Raw genomic sequence first — 6,649 nt, forward strand, 5'->3', positions numbered from 1 at the left:
CTTGCTGGGCCATGGAAGTGAACCTCAAAAGTAATCAACCAAGATGCTATGGTGTACTGTGCTGACAGCATTTTTTGTATATAGAGATTCAATAAATTACATGAAATCCTCAAGATTTTATAGTAAAATGGGATTTGTGTTAGACAATTTGTACAGCTACAGGCTAACATAAGTGTTCTGAACATGTTAGGGTATGCTAGGCTAAGTCATTGATATTCAGTAGGTCAGATATATTAAAATCTGTTTTTCAAGTTATGGTACTTTCATTTGTAATGGGTTTACCAGGATGTAATCTCATCACAAGACAAGAATTGCTAACAAAGTGAGAAAGCGTAGTAAACCACATTGTAAAGTGGGGTGAAGGAGCTGATAGGTCTCTAAGGAGGACATAGAAATGGCTAATAATGATGTGGAAACCTTCACAACATTATTAGCCAACAGTTAAATGTAGATTGAGTTATTTGGAAAGGCAGATTTACATAGAGTGAGAGACAGAAAGATCTTCCATCCCCTGTTCATTTCCCAAACAGCCACAATGGCTAGAGCTGAGTTGGCTTTAACCAGGAGTCAGGAGCTTCTTCTGGGTGTTTCCATGTGGGTGCAGGGTCCCACGGCTTTGGGCCATCCCCTGCTGCTTTCCCAGGCCACAAGCAGGGAGCTAGATGGAAAGTACAGTAGCTGGGACACAACCTAGCACCCATATGGGATCCTGGTGCTTGCAAGGAAAGGATTAGCCAGTTAAGCATTGTGCCGGGCCCTGAAATGCAGATGAAAAACACAAGGTGATAGCATAGTGTACCTTCTGGGATGGCAAGAATCAAAAAGACAGGTAACAACCAGTGTTGGGGAAATTGTGGATGAAGTGAAACTCTAATCCATGACATGTAATCTTCTGTCACTGATTTTTTTCACTGCAAACTTCTTCAAATATCATCCATGCTATGACATATGTCAGTGCTTCCTAAAGGAATGCTTCAGTCATAGGTAGCATTCAGAACAGAGAATTCTGCAAGGCAGGAAGCAAATGTGTGGTTTCTTAGGGCTGGGAAGTATGGGGGCTAGTGGTTCAGATCTGAAAGATCTAAAGGCTTTTTAAAGAGATGAGATGTTTCAAAATTTTCTTTGGTTTGTTTGCATGTATACTTGAATACTCAAAAACAACTACTGAATTCTAAGGTAGGCAAATTATATCACAACAAAGCTATCAAAAGCAGTAACTGTAGAGGCCAGCATGCTGGTATAGCTAGCTAAACGACCACCTGTGGTGCTGACATCCCATTTGGGCAGGCATCAGTTCAAATCCCAGCTGCTCTGCTTCCAATCCAGCTCCCTGCTGATGCCCTGAGAAAGTGATGAAAGATTGCCCAAGGCCTTGGGCTCTTGTATCCATGTGGGTGACCTGAGGGAGCTCCTGGCTCCCAACTTTGATTCAAAGTTGTGACCATTTGAGGAGGTAAGTCAGCAGATGGAAGATCTCTCTCTCTCTCTCACCCTGATTATTAAATAAAAATAAGGGTTTTTTTAAAAAGTAGTAACTGTTGCTGTAAGGGTGTTTATCTGCATATGTGTGTCTGTGCGTTTCTGACCATTGATGAAGCAAATTACCACAAATGTAGTGGCTTGAAATAACACTTAGATGCCAGAAATCAAAGATACATTTTAAAGATGCATTTATTGAAAAGGCAGACCAGATTTATGAAAAGAAGGAGAGACAGAAGGATCTTCCATCTACTGGTTCACTCCCCAAATGGCCGCAATGGCTGAGCCGAACCAATTCAGAGCCAGGAGCTTCTTCTAGGTCTTCCGCATGGGTGCAGGGTCCCAGGCCACAAGCAGGGAGCTGGATGGGAAGTAGAGCAGCTGAGGTATGAACCAGTGCCCATATGGGATCCAGTGCACACAAGAGAAGGATGTAGCCACTGAGCCATTGTGACAGGCCTGAAAGGTGCCGTTTCACTGAAACCAAGGTATTAGAAGAGCCATCCTCACTCAACGATCTGTTGCCAAGTGTCTCTTTATATCTTCTTGAGATCACCTGTGTGGTCAGTTCCTCCATGTTCAGAGACCTGTCCATCTCCCCTCTCTTACCCTGACCTTCCTTTATAAGGGCCTGTAGTATTACCTTGTGCTCACCTGCATTAACCAAGATGATCTCTTTAATAGTGTTCCACATCTAAGAGCCCAATCTCAATATAATTGATTTTCTTGGAGAGCCTGTGTAATCTATTTTATGTGCTTGGAAACATTATTTAAAGAATGGATCCAGAGCCTGGCTCAATAGCGTAGTGGTTAAAATCCTCACCTTGCATACCCGGAATCCCATATGGTCGCCGGTTGTAATCTCGGCAGCTCCACTTCCCTTCCAGCTCCCTGCTTGTGGCCTGGGAAAGCAGTCGAGGATGGCCCAAGGCCTTGGGACCCTGCACCCTCGTGGGAGACCCAGAAGAGGCTCCTGGCTTTGGATAGGCACAGCACCGGCCGTTGCACTCACTTGGGGAGTGAATCATCGGATGGAAGCTCTTCCTCTCTGTCTCTCTTCCTCTCTGTATATCTGACTTTCCAATGAAAAAAAAAATAAATAAATCTTAAAAAAAATGATGGATCTGTAGGCTTCACACAATTATCCAAGTGGCCCCTGGTACCAAGAAAGCTCAAAAGCGCAAGAACCAAATGCCTCTCTATTTTCTTGCATTTCCTTTTTCTCTACCTCCTTTCTCAGTTTTTCTAGTGCAGCAGTTGCAAGACAAGAAAAAAATCCCACTGACACTAATATGAAACTCTTCTCCACTTTCAACATATTTGTTTAAAATTTTTACGTCCCTCACCAGGAGAGCATGGAGAAACATGGAAGAGATGACCTCATTCTCCCTTTCTAAGTAAGGAAATCCAGCCTATAGTTTATTTGTATCTCACTTTCCTCCCTAAAGGTCTCGGGGCAACTGGAAACACTTCAACATTTGCAAACCTGTATCTTAGGCATTAAACAGCAGGAGAGGGACCGGAGCTCTCCTGGAGTGTGTGCACCGACCTCGCTCAGCTGTTGAAATCAGCATTAGCATTTGGCTCTCTTCCAAAACCCTCCTTCGTCACTTTCACTGCATATCTCAAAGTCTAATAATCATTTGAGTATTTTCATCAAACTGAAAGGGCTTGGCCTGTTCAGTCCTTTAATAATCCTTCCTCAGAAAAGGAAAGCTGTGTAGTAAATCTCTGGTAATGGATGGAATCAATCATGAAGACAGAAAGTTTAGTAACGTAACAGCTATTGACTTGCTCTTCAAAATATTTTCCCAGAGGGGAATTGGACAGTTTGTGTCTCTTCCATGGACATTGTTAAGGCTTTGGTACTCAGGTAGCATCTTGGTCACTGTAAGAAACTTTTAGCTTCTGGATCTGCATATGGTTTGGCCTTTTGAGTATTGTTCATAAACAATATAGCACGACTTTGCCAGGAATGTTCAAAAATCCTTAGGACTAAAGAGTTCATTTGGATCCCCAAATATAAATTAGTCCTTCAGCAGGCACAACTGATTGGCCGGCCCGCTGTGCATTTCCCATCCTCTCTTTAATACAGCCTCACCAAGGTATAGCTGTGTACATAATTAGTTACTCATAATTAGTTCCCAGCCTTGTTTACAGCTCAGTATGGACATGTGACTAAGTTTTGACTAAACAGACATGCTGAGAAAGAGTTCATGCCCCCTCCAGATCCCTCCTTTTGGAAGAGGATGTGCCCACCATAACATTTCTCCTCTCCCTCATGATAAGGAGATCAAAGTGATGGCAGGATCTGGAGCAGCCATCTTAGACCAGGAGGTGGAGTTGAGGCTGAGAAAAGCAGAGTTGGACAGAAGCAACTGGACTCTCCTTTGTTATTTTATTTCCTTTAAGGACCCCAGGAATGTATCTAATTGACACTACACTAATCAATAGCTGTGCTTTTTGTCAACTCTGGCTATGACAGTCCTGAACAAGAAGGATTTCCTGTCTAAGCTGCAGTAACTTTTCTGACTGTGGCTCATCATCACTTCTGTGACAGATTTTTACAGTTCCTCTAATGCATTTGGGGTGAGAATCTCAAAGTCACCTGCAGCTTTCCTGACAACTCCTTGCTCACTCTCCTGCTAAGACCCGTACCCTGACTGCTGTTCTTAGAACCTTCTGCTACCATATGCAGCACGTCCACCACCAGATCCATAACCACCGCCTTCGGGACTGCCCGAGCTTCTCCCACCACCTTCGGGACTGCCCGAGCTTCTCCCACAACCATCGGGACTGCCCAAGCTTCTCCCACCACCTTCAGGACTGCCTGAGCTTCTTCCACCACCTTTGGGACTGCCCGAGCTTCTCCCACAGCCATCAGGACTGCCCGAGCTTCTCCCACCGCCATCGGGACTGCCCGAGCTTCTCCCACCACCTTCGGGACTGCCCGAGCTTCTCCCACCAAAATTGCCTACTTTTATGGGGTCATAATTTGATTGCTGTTGTCCACTATAGTTTCCTCCACCACCACCATAGTCACCTCCAGAATTTCCTCCTTCATTGTAACCATCATATCCTCCTCCTCCACCATATCCACCGCCTTGGTTTCCATATCCTGGTCTACCATCACCATAGCCTCCCCTGCTACTGTAACCAGGACCATCATCTCCTCCATAACTTCCTCTGATGCCCCCACTTTCACCACCACAGTCTCCTCTTCCACCAAAGTTCCCACCACAGCTGGAATTACCTCCACCACCTGCAAAGTTCCCTCCATGACCCATAAAGTTGCCAGTTCTACCTCAATGGCCTCTTGGTGACCCAGCAGCACATTGCGTCTCTTGTTTGGAAAGGGCTTTTTTTTTTTTTTTCACTTCACAGCTATGTCCCTAATAGTCTGGTGTTTCGAAACAACCGTATCATGGTTGATGATTGTCAATAGTTACAAAAGCAAATCTTCTTTGTCCTTGTTTGTTTGGCAACTCTGCCTATCTTCTATAACTTCTATGGTTTCAACCTTGCCGTATTTCTTAGTGTAGTCTCTCAGATTATATTCTTCTGTATCCCCTTTAATACCACCAGCAAAAATCTTCCCCACTGTTAGATGGGCTCCAGGCTTTAAAGAATCCTCTCTAGAAACAGGTATCTTTGGTTCCATGACATGTACACATTACTCTACACCACCTTCAACACAAGAGTGAGTCACAAAACCAACCCTCATGGAACTTTTTTTTTTTTTGCCGGGAGGGTCGGGTTGAGTGTCTCTCATTACCACACAATCTATGAGTGTGCCCCATTTTTCAAAATGTTCTTTCAAGCTATCATCTGTAGTTTCAAAGCTCAGACCACCAACTCAGCTGCTCTGGTTCCTTTGGGTTATGAGCCTCCATTTTGAGAACAGACTCACCTCTTCCAACTCAAGTTTAATGTGGTCTCCTTCATTGACTTAAGAAGCCTGGATCTCCAACACTGCAGAACTACCATGATGTCCCTGAACTGTCTACCTAGACTTGAATGTAACACTGTAGAGATGCCATGATTCTGCTATTGATAGGATAGCTAAATTTGCATCCGAATCCATATGGGTACCAGCCACTTTTCTGCCTGCTAACTGGATTCTGCTCTACTATTCCAGGCTCTATTTCATCTGGCTGGTCAACTCTGACATTTATTCTAATGGTTCATTGCCAAAGGCCCTTTGTGGCTCGCTGCTTCTATTTCTTTTCCTTGTTTTATTTCAGATTCTCCACAGTCTGCCTCTAGTCAATCCATGATCTCCAACTTCTGAAAAGAATCCATCAAAACCCAATACTATCTGGGCCCGGCGGCGTGGCCTAGCGGCTAAAGTCCTTGCCTTCAACGCCCCAGGATCCCATATGGGCACCGGTTCTAATCCCAGCAGCTCCGCTTCCCATCCAGCTCCCTGCTTGTGGCCTGGGAAAGCAGTCAAGGATGACCCAAAGCGTTGGGACCCTGTACCCATTAGGGAGACCCAGAACAGGCTCCACACTCCTGGCTTCAGATTGGCTCAATTCCAGCCATTGTGGCCGCTTGAGGAGTGAATCGTTGGATGGAAGATCTTCCTCTCTGTCTCTCCTCCTCTCTGTATATCTGACTTTGTAATAAACTGAATAAATCTTTTAAAAAAAAACCAATACTATCTGACAATTTTCACTTGGCACTTAATTGCTGTTTTCCAAACTACTAACAAAATTAATGTAATAATATCTCATTGAACCTTCCTACACCCTTCTAAGTTAATAGTTTTATTTCCTCCATTTAAAAAAAAAAAAAAGCAGTTACGGAAAGAGGGAGAGATAGATCTTCCATCTGCTGGCCACTCCTCAAATGGCCGCAAGGACCCAAACTTAATCAAGCTGATGTCAGGAGCCTCTTCTCAGTCCCCAACGTTGGTACAGGGGCCCAAGGACCTGAGCCATCTTCCTCTGTTTTTCTAGGCCTTAAGCAGGGAACTGGATCAGAAGTGGAGCACCAGGACATGAAGTAGAGCCTGTATGGGATGCCAGCATCCCAGCCAGAGGCTTGGTCTACTTACACCAGTGCACTGACCCTCTCACTCCATCTTGGAATGGAGCAATCAGAGTTACAGAGTTACAGAGTGACAAGGCAGTACCCTTCCTACGAATTCTGATACAATTCGGACTCC

General features: G+C 44.6%; 1 pseudogene; it reads right to left on the reverse strand.

Moving 5' to 3' along the window:
• Nucleotides 1–4,151: 4,151 nt before the first annotated feature.
• Nucleotides 4,152–5,372, reverse strand: LOC101525405 (heterogeneous nuclear ribonucleoprotein A3-like; annotated as a pseudogene).
• Between the last annotated feature and the right edge of the window lie 1,277 nt (nucleotides 5,373–6,649).

The sequence above is a fragment of the Ochotona princeps genome, chromosome 10 (genome assembly GCF_030435755.1).
Source record: "Ochotona princeps isolate mOchPri1 chromosome 10, mOchPri1.hap1, whole genome shotgun sequence".
NCBI lineage: Eukaryota > Metazoa > Chordata > Mammalia > Lagomorpha > Ochotonidae > Ochotona > Ochotona princeps.